A 10,529-nucleotide genomic window follows, 5' to 3' on the forward strand; every position below is an offset into this window, starting at 1 on the left:
TCCTTTATTGACATAAACTTATTTTAAAACGCTTTTATAGTGAAATTCACCTTGGAAGACTAGAGGAAAAACAACAAGGTGTTTATCATTGTCCTGACATAATTTAGAATTCACTCTTATACTAGTAGTTTATAGTTTTACACTCCTTGTTAACCCATTCAGGGGAGAATATCAAATTTTCTCCAAAGTTATATGTTAAATCAATACTAAGATGTACTCATCATCAAAGGCAAACATGTAATAAATGTGGGATTAAAGTTTAGTTCTGGTTGTGGAATGATGATAATAATAATAATAATAATAATGTGATTTTCTTAAATATGAACACTTGGTGTGGCTATTTTAATGTAAGATAAAGTGAACTTTGAGAAAAGGGAAACAGTAGAGAGGTGGCATTGATCCTAGTGCACATGTCTCAGAATAGAGCTTTGTAAAACATGAGAGAGACCTGGCAGAATTGGGGAGGGGGCAATAAATGTACAGTGGTACATAGATGTCTTAAACGTCCCACAGTAAATGATAGACTAAGAATGAATTAACAGTTATGAAGAACATCCCCAGCAAAGGAATATAATATCCAATATCTTTTCAAGTTGACATGTATATTCATCAGGGCAGGATACATGTTTTATGATAAAATAAGTTTAAAAGATTTTTGTGGTTGTTTTGTTTCCTAGAGAATGTGTTCTCTGACTACAGTGGAATTAAATTAGAAATTAATAGCAATAATGTACCTGGAAATGTTCTTTAAAATTCCTAAGGATTTGTGAGTTTCAAAGTATGAAATACTTCATGCCAGGTGATAATTAAAACAGGCATATAAGGGCCGGGCGTGGTGGCGCATGCCTTTAATCCCAGCACTCGGGAGGCAGAGGCAGGCGGATTTCTGAGTTCGAGGCCAGCCTGGTCTACAAAGTGAGTTCCAGGACAGCCAAGGCTACACAGAGAAACCCTGTCTCAAAAAACCAAAAAAACAAAAAAACAAAACAAAACAACAACAAAAAAAAAAACAACAGGCATATAAGAATGTGTAAGATAAAGCTAAAACTGAATTAATAAACCATTAGCATTCTGATCACAATATAAACACAGAAAATAGCTAGCAGTAATAAGAAGCAAAGATGAGTTTCTGATGCCTACATACAGTTAAAGAATAAGGCAACGCCATGATGCTGGCACTTTCTGTCAATAAATGCAGGGGCCTGAGATGACGCGCATATGAATAGCTCAAAGGGGAACTAACTCTTCCAGCCCAGGGACCCTATTTCCCATGTTGCACTGTGGCCCTTTTCTCTCTCTTCTGGTCCCTGATGATTCCAGAGCAGTTGTCACCCCTGGGAATGGCACAGAAATGGCATAAAAATCCCTGGTCACAGGGAAAGAAATCTCATAAAGGGGTCAACCCTGTCTTGTAAAAAGGCACAGGAAAGCCCTGGAGAAGATGCAGGCAGATGCTGTGAAGGCAGTGATGTCATCCAGGCCCTTGTGAAACCCATGGAGATTCAGGCCCAGAGGCCAAAGGACTCCAATCAGGTCCTTCATCGTCCACCCCAGGAATGGGGATTCATAGCTCCAAGGCTGAGGACTGCAGACTATGCCAACCGAAGCTGTGGCTGTTACTCCAGCCCAGGATCCCAAAGGGTCCTTGAGAAGGCCTCATAATACAGGTCTGTATCTGCCAGTATGGAGCCAGATGGGCCAGTCAACACTGCTTGCATATGGCCGGTATCCTGTGATGTGTTTACACAGGCTCTGGTTGTTGTTTTGCTTTGTTTTGTTTTTGTAACTCAAAAATCATGCAAAGAGAAGTGAGAGAACTTGATGGCTTTAAATCTAGCAAGGAAATTGGATTCATAAGGATAAATCATTTCATAATGTAAAGAAGAAATATTTCCAATTTCAGAAAATATAAGAGGGGAAAAAAATCTCTTGGTTTATGATGCTGGCATTATCCTGATACCAAAACTAGATTAAAACATTGCGAGAAGAAAAATCCCCGAGTGTGAGGTGATGGCTCAGTTGGTAAAGTGCTTGCTGCAGTCATGAGGACCTGAGTTCTACTATCCTAGCACCCACATACAAAGCATAGTGACACACCCGTGTGGATGAGGACCAGGGGGGACAGAGGGTCCTTGGGGGGTTGATAGCCAGGAAATGTACCCAAAACAGTGATCTACAGAGGAAAAGACCCAAAATTCAGTTCTATCCTGCACACCCATGCATACACACACAAACATGAACCAACATTCCTCATGAGCAACCATGCAAAAATCCTTACCAAACACTGGCAAACTGAACTGAACAATATATAGAATGAGAGACCGGTTAATTCTGGAAGAAAACCAGCACAGCAATGTAGACATAAATTATTTGCAACCTACTTTTAATAAGGGTTCAACCTCTCCTCTAGCCCACCACCCAGCAGAGGTAGTGGAAGAGATAAATTATTAGGATATGGGGGGAAGTGGACCTGCTCAACAATAGTTCTTTGGGGGCAAGCTTGATCTTCTTCAGCAGAAGTTCAGTCCTATAGCAAACACCAAACACGATTCAGCAGCTGCAGACCAGTCCTCTAGGCAAGCAGACACCAGGCATGAACCAGCAACTACAGTCCAGTCCTTTCAGCAAGCAGACACTAGGCAGCTGTACTTCAATCCTGAAGAAATTCCCAGGCTTGCCAACTGGCCTAAGGCAAGGCCACAGAAGTGGCAAGCTACTGCAGGAACCTCATGAGCAGTTCATGGGCAAGTTTCTCTCAATGTTGGAATCCCACAAGTTGAGTTCAACAATGCTATGGAAGGTGAACTTATATATGCATGTCTTTAGTGGAGAATAGCGAGGCAGAGCAAACCAAACCAATGCTCAGTGCTTGTCTCTCACTGTCTGTGGGGTCATATTTATACTCCTTCAAGTTTTTTTTCACATGCGTGCTATATCCAAACATCCTTTCACCTGTGTCTGCTTCAGGAAAACAGTCTTTCATGTGTATGCTTTAGCAAACATCTTTTCACCTGTGTACCCAAACAAAACATTATTTGACATAACTAACTTTCCAAAGAACTAGAAGTTTCCACTTCATAGCAATCATTTTTATTCTTCTCTCATACAATATATGACAGCAGCCTCCCCTCTTTCCCAGTACCCCAACACTTCCCTCACCCCCAGATCCACTCCCACTCTGTTGTCCTCCAGAAAAGAGCAGGCCTCCCTCCCAGGGATATCAACTGAACACAGCATAACAAGTTACAATAAGACTAGGCATAAACTTTCATATCAAGGCTGGATGAGGCAACTCAGAAGGAGGAAAAGGGTCCCAAGAGCAGGCAAAAGAGTCTGAGACATCCCCACTCCCACTGTTAGGAATTACACAAAACACCATGCTAACAATCATTAATATATTTGCTGGGGATCTAACACAGACCCATGCAGAATCCATGATTGCTGCCTCAGCCTCTGTGAGCCCCTATGAGCCCTGTTTAGTTGATTCCCAACACAGCAATCCTAATGCTAATGTTTTGGTTTGGTTTTCCACCTGTCCAGACAAACAGCACCTTTGTTAGTAGTTCTGGGGTCCCTACATACTTCTGTGTGCACTGAAGCTTTCCCAAGGGAGCTGTGGAGTGGTCTCCGTGTGTAGGACAACACTGGACAGAAAGCTTTTTCTTTGTTTTTTTCTTTTTTTAAAAAAAATTCTTTTTATTTTACTTATTTTATTTTAAGATTTATTTATTTTATGTCTGTGAGTACACTGTAGCTGTCTTCAGACACACCAGAAGAAGGCGCTGGATTCCATTACAGATGGTTGTGAGCCACCATGTGATTGCTGGAAATTGAACTCAGGACCGTCTGGAGGAGCAGTCAGTGCTCTTAACTGCTGAGCCATCTCTCCAGTCCATGAAGGATGCTTTGATGCACAGTTTTCAGCTCTGCTTCATGGAACTGAGGTTTTGTGACATCTAAGTGACCAGATATAGAGCTGTTGCCAGAACTATACTGTCTGTGGGAGTTCTGTGTCCCTATCACCTGCCTTGCTGTGTCCTGGGCAGATGCTGTCTCTCCTAGCTCAAGTGAAGGTGGCTGGCTGTGCACCTGAGAATTGTTTGCCATTATGTTCATGTAAGCCAGTGCATTAGATTCTCATAAATGCACCCTGTCAGTTCTGTTCCTTTAAATATGATATGATGAACACCTGTGCACTGATGGTGCATGTGAGCCATTGGGTACTTCCACCAACGCCCAGCCAGTCTACTTGATGCTTACTTAGCTTTTCAAGGACTGTTTTGATTTTCTTTTTTAATAGAACCACATAGCATCCGAATGGCTATGTATACCTTGGCATTGAGAGTAATCCTGAAATTGGATGGTATACTGTGGACTAATTTAACACGTTTCATGTTCTGCCATATCTGAAACATATTATCTCCCCCAATTCAGTCAAACAGCACAGAAACTAGGATGACTATTGTGTGCCTGGGCTGAGGAGAACTTCAGAAGGACAGAGGGTAAGGAGAGGAGTTCTGGCCTGTTTCTTTCTATTTCATATTTATTTTAAAAAAAAAAAACATTTCAGTGATTGTATGTGGCATGGTGCCCATGTGGAAGGCAGAGAGTGCCTTGCTGGAGATGGTCCTCCTTTTCCTTCTACCATGTGGGTTCTGGAACTCAAATTTAGGTTATCAGGCTTAGCCATTGCACCAGCCCCTTGAGTTCTGTTTCTTGATCCTTTATGGAAACACAGATAAATTCAACTTATTGAAACACAGACTAAAGTGGTTTGACTAGAAATGCCCCCCCCCCCCGTAGACTCATGTGTTTAAGAACTTGGTCCATAGAGAGTGGCATTATTAGAAGGTGTGTGTACTGACTGCTTTTGTGTGTCAACTTGACACAAGCTGGAGTTATCACAGAGAAAGGAGCCTCCTTTGAGGAAATGCCTCCATGAGATCCAGCTGTAAGGCATTTTCTCAATTAGTGATGGAGGCGGGAGGGCCTAGCCCCTTGTGGGTGGTGCGATCCCTGGGCTGGTAGCCACGGGTTCTATAAGAAAGCAAGCTGAGCAACCCAGGAGAAACAGGCCAGTAAGTAGCATTTCTCCATGGCTTATGCATCCACTCCTGACTTTAAGCTCCTACCCTGTGTGGGTTCCTATCCTAACTTCATTTGGTAATGAACACCAATGTGGAAGTGTAAGCTAAATAAACCCTTTCTTTTCTTCATGGCCATGATGTTTTGTGCGGGAATAGAAATCCTGACTAAGACAGTGTGGCCTTGTTGGAGGAAGTGTGTCATTGTGGGGGTGGGCTTTGAGGTTTCAGAAGCTCAAGCCAGTTCACTTCCTGCTGCCTACAGAACTGGATGTAGAACTCTCAGCTCCTTTTCCAACACCATGTCTGCCTGCACACTGCCAGACTTCCTGCCTTGATGTTAATGGATAAATCTCTGAAACTGTAAGCCAGCTCCAATTAAATCTTTTTCTTTATAAGAGTTACCATGGTCATGGTGCCTCTTCAGAGCAATAGAAACCCTAAAACACAGACACTGAAGTCAAGCATCAATCAGCTCCACCTCGATAGCAAGGTGGAGGGTAGAAAGTAAGCAGAGTGGTTGAGCTTATGTCCTGCTCCCTCCTACCCCTCAGGTTCTGCCCATTGATGTGGATTTTAGATAAAACTAAGATGCTAGATTCAATAGGAGAGACTGTAGCCAGAGTACAATGGGTAAAGGAATAGAAATGCATGGGGTTGACTTTAACAGGCTATGATAAAAGACCCATCAACCACAATGCCATGACGAAGTCTGGAGAATTCCTCACCCTGTGACTAGGGATTCCCATGGGCACCCCTTAGGAGACCCAGGGCCTCCCCCTATTACAACACAGCCCAGGAATCAGAATCTATGGTGGGGACCCTGATCATCAGAAATGACATTATACCTAGAGTTACTTGCTTGAAAGACATATGCCATATGTTAAAAATACTTTAACAACATGAACATGGCTAATTCTATTCTACCTGTGAACAAACCAAAAATCTCTTAAACATTTGTGTAGGTGGAACACCTCACTCTTTAATGGGGCTAGCTATTTTGACAGAGCCACATCAGGAAGCACACAGTGTTCCATGTCAGCCGTGGGGAGCTGTTGAAGAATTCAAAGTGAAGATAGCAGATAGATCTAATGTCTTTTCTTTATAAAGAAATCCTTTTGGAGGAGTGCTAAGGATGGAGGAAGGTAGGTGAAGCCTGGAGGTGTGGAGGCCCCTGGGAGGCCTAAGAACATCCCAGGAGACGTGATGAGATGTAAGAGAGGGTAATGGAGAAGAATGTAAAAAAATATAGTGTGTTTGAGTATCATCATGATGAAGCCTGGTGACCAATCAGATGTGCAGATGATTGAAGTATGATTCAGGTTGTCTTGAGCAACTGGGTGTACAGTGGTGACATCCAAGATGAAGATGAAGATGAAGATAGAGGTCTCTATTCATCATTGCTCAGATGATGAGTATGGATTTGATGTAGCAGGAGAATTAGAGTGGAGAAAGAGACGTCAATATTAACATAAAAGAAGCCAATTGGCAGAAGGACATGAAATTTCCCCCCACTAAGGCTACAATGTAATAATAATAATAATAATAATAATAATAATAATAATAATGGTACATGAGAATGCTCCCACTTCTCCAAATGTGAGAAAAAGTGGCTGCTATTTAAGCAACCTAAAACAGTCATGATGATGAGGAAGGGGGAGACTTTTGAGGCTTGGACTAACTAGCCCACTTCCATTCTTGGGTACATTATTCTCATATTTAGCAAGCTGTTCCAATTTTTATCATTATCTGTGTGTCCCTGGTCTGATTCCTTGTTCCAAGACAGAAGGACCTGGAGCTCTCTAGACTCAGATCCACATCTGAAACAGTAGCACAAGGTCGAGCAGCACACCCTAGTTGGACTGTAAGGGTGAAGAATGGATTTGGGAGGTGACAGCTATAACTTCATTGGTGTGATGAAAAGACCCAAGGAAATATACATAGAGCCATGAAGGGAAGGACTGTTGGTGATGAACAGCTTAAGAAGGAGCGTGGGTTGCTGAGAACACTTGATAAATGCTATCTCCATTTAATGTTAACTGTCTTTCTTGGGGCCTCTCGATTTTTTCGGCTACTTCAAATGCTTTTGCAAGTAGCGTGATGTATGAATTATAAAGCAGTATGTAAGTTTCTCAACTCTGGTATTTTCCAACCCCCTTTATTTTGATTTGGTCAATTGGAGAGGTTTTGCTCTAAAATTAGTGAAAGGCCCCCCGAGGTGGCCATAGGAAGCCTCTGAATAAATTCCCTTGATGGCTCACATGGAGTAGTGTGATTAGCTTTTCCTTGGTTTAGAAGGAGGAATGGCCAGACTTCAAGTAGATCCATTCCTATGTCGTTAGCTAGTAGGTTGCCTGGGTCGGTGGAGTCTTGGGAGAAATCTGGTTGGACAAATGAGCACGCGGGAACCCAGGGAAGAGATAGATGGGGGAACCCTCTGAGTGGGCAAAGTTGTTGCAGATTTGAGTGCTCCCAATGAGTGCTCACCAGAGAGAAGAGTAAGGAGACATGATAGGATGACCCATCCTATGGATTTCAGGCAACCTCTTTACCTAGCCAGTGCTCTCGTTGCCCAATGGGCTCATGAACAAAGTGGCTATGGTGGGGAGAAGTAAGTTATTGATCAGCTAAACATAGACTCCCACTCCCAAAAGCTGGCCTGGCTATGGCTACAGCTGAATGCCCAACCTGCCAACAACAGAGACCAACATAAAACCCCACCCCTCAAAAAATGTATACCATTCCCCAGAGTGATCAGTTAGCTGCCATTCGTAGCCAATTCGTCTTATCCAACATTATGGTCTTCTACACAACATTGCTTTTGGCCCAGAAACTCACTTCACAGCAAAAAACAAAAAAAACAAAACAAACAAACAAACAAACAAAAAAAAACTATGATATGCACTGCACATAGAGTCCATTGTTTTACCATGTTCTCTACTTTCCTCAAGCAATCAACTTGCTAGAATGAAAAAATGGCCTTTAAGAAATTTATCTGACAAAGGCTGCATAGGCTCTGAATTATTATCAAATATATATGTTGCTCCTCCCATAGTCAGAAGTCATGGTCCAGGAGTCAAGGGGTAAACATGTGACCAAAACCTCTCACTTTGCTCCTAGTAGCACATCAATAAACATTTAGTTTCTTGTTCCTAAGACCATATGCTTGGCTGGCCTAGAGGTCTTAAGTCCAGAGGAAGATGCTTGTATTAAGATTCAATAGTAGTGCTACTGGACTCGATCAATGTGAGGCTTTCCTTGAGGCCCTGATGTGTGGAGAAGAAACATAGTTCCTTCTCTAAAACCAATATACTTGCCAGAGGCAGTGATGGCCTGGGCCCAGGCCTTGGTGAAGCTGTAGCTTCAGATCCTAAAATCCCAACTCTTCCATCATAAGGACCTATGGTTATCAGTCCCAAGGCTGCTGTGAGCTCAGTCTGGAATGTTCCAGAGATATCTTGTGTCCCCTTTATGCAACATTGCTTGATTAGCTTCTTGCTAATTAGTTTATGATATTGTATGATAACTCTCTGTTGACTCTTCCCACCCCCACACAAATAATATATAAGATGTTGTACTTCTTAATAAATATGGTTGGCATAAGACATAGCTTATACAAGACCTCATGATACCAAACTCTCCTATACTCTTATCTTCTGATCTCTTGGTCCTCCCTTACAGGAACCTGTTACTGAAGAACAACTTGCTGAGCCAGATCAGAGTCAAAAAGCAAAGCTGAGTTATTGTGCTGGCTGGAAAGACAGATCCTGACTCCTGAAGGGATGCTGAACTGTTCTTCCAAAGGAGGGTCAGAAGAGTGTGTCTGGGATAAAGGAAATTCCTTAAGGCCTCTTTCAACATTTCTATACCCAGAGAGGGAGATTGATGGAAAAATCACAACTCACTTAAAGCAGAGTTGTTTATAAGTTGGTCCAATCAGTCCAGAATTGATGATTTGGGTCAGCCCACTAGGAGAAAAAAAATCAAAACCAGAAGCTTATTTGTACAATATGGACTACACAGTAGGAAGAATGTAGCTATAAATTCACCTGTGCACATATGACCAAGTACAGAAGATAAGGATAAGTCTCATCAGGAGCATTCTTCCCTATTTTTTAATGAAAAAGTGTATATATATATATATATATATATATATATATATATATATATGGCAAATATATAATTTGTTTTCTTCTTCTCATCCCTTGTATGATACAAATAAAATACATTGTAGAATACATTGACCTTAGAGCTTGGCAGTTATATATGATTAAGGTTTGTCATATTATTTAAGTTATGGATAATTAAAAAGAAGAGTAAAGCTTCTGGTTGGGACCAGCCCTGGGTCACATTGGACAAGAACTCAATCAGCGGTGCCACAGTCCCCAGAGGACTCTCCACACTGCAGGCACCCTAGCACACCCAGGATCTTAGGATCACTGGTGAGTAGAACGCAACATCTGTTCCAAAACAATCGTGAGGAGCCTGTGACAGGAGCCCCGCCTGACCAGTGGCTCAGGTTCCTTCTGGTCAGTGCTGCTCTACCTTGGTTTTGAACACAGAGGACAGCCCCACGGTCCCCAGAGAAGGAACCACTTCCAGGCACTGTAACACGCCCAGGATCTTAGGATCCTAGGATCTAAGGAGTTTGGTCACACCAGGATCTCAGGGTCTCAGAGGAAGCTTGACTGCCAAGAACTCTGACACACCCAGAATCTCAGGTTCACAGAGAAAGCTGGACTCTGAGGAGTTCTGAATCAACCGGGATTACAGGAAGGACAGGCTCCAATCAGATATGTTGAGGGCAGCAAGCACTTGAGATAATCAGATGGCAGGAGGCAAGCATAAGAACAGACGCCACAGAAACCAAGGTTACGTGGCATCATCAGAACCAAACTCTCCCACCATAGCAAGTCCTGGATACACCATCACACCAGAAAAGCAAGATATGGATCTAAAGTCAGTAATCATGATGATATAAGAAGGAAATAAATAACTCCCTTAAATAAATACAGGAGAACGCATCCAATCAGGCAAAAGAATTGAACAAAACCATCCAGGATTTTAAAATGGAAGTAGAAACAATAAAGAAATAACAAAGAGAGAACACTCTGGAAATAGAAAACCTAGGAAAGAAGTCAGGAGACATTGATGCAAGCATAACCAACAGAATACGAGAAATAGAAGAGAGAATCTCAGGTGCAGAAGATACCATAGAAAACATTGACACAACAATCAAAGAAAATGTGAAATGCAAAAAGATCCTAACCAAAAACATCCAGGTAATCCAGGACACAATGAGAAGATCAAACCTAAGGATAATAGGTATTGACGAGAAGGAAGATTTTCAACTTAAAGGGCCAGTGCATATCTCCAACAAAATTATAGAAGAAAACTTCCCCAACCTAAAGAAAGAGATGCCCATGAACATACAAGAAGCCTACA

The sequence above is a fragment of the Mus pahari genome, chromosome 8 (genome assembly GCF_900095145.1).
Source record: "Mus pahari chromosome 8, PAHARI_EIJ_v1.1, whole genome shotgun sequence".
Lineage (NCBI taxonomy): Eukaryota > Metazoa > Chordata > Mammalia > Rodentia > Muridae > Mus > Mus pahari.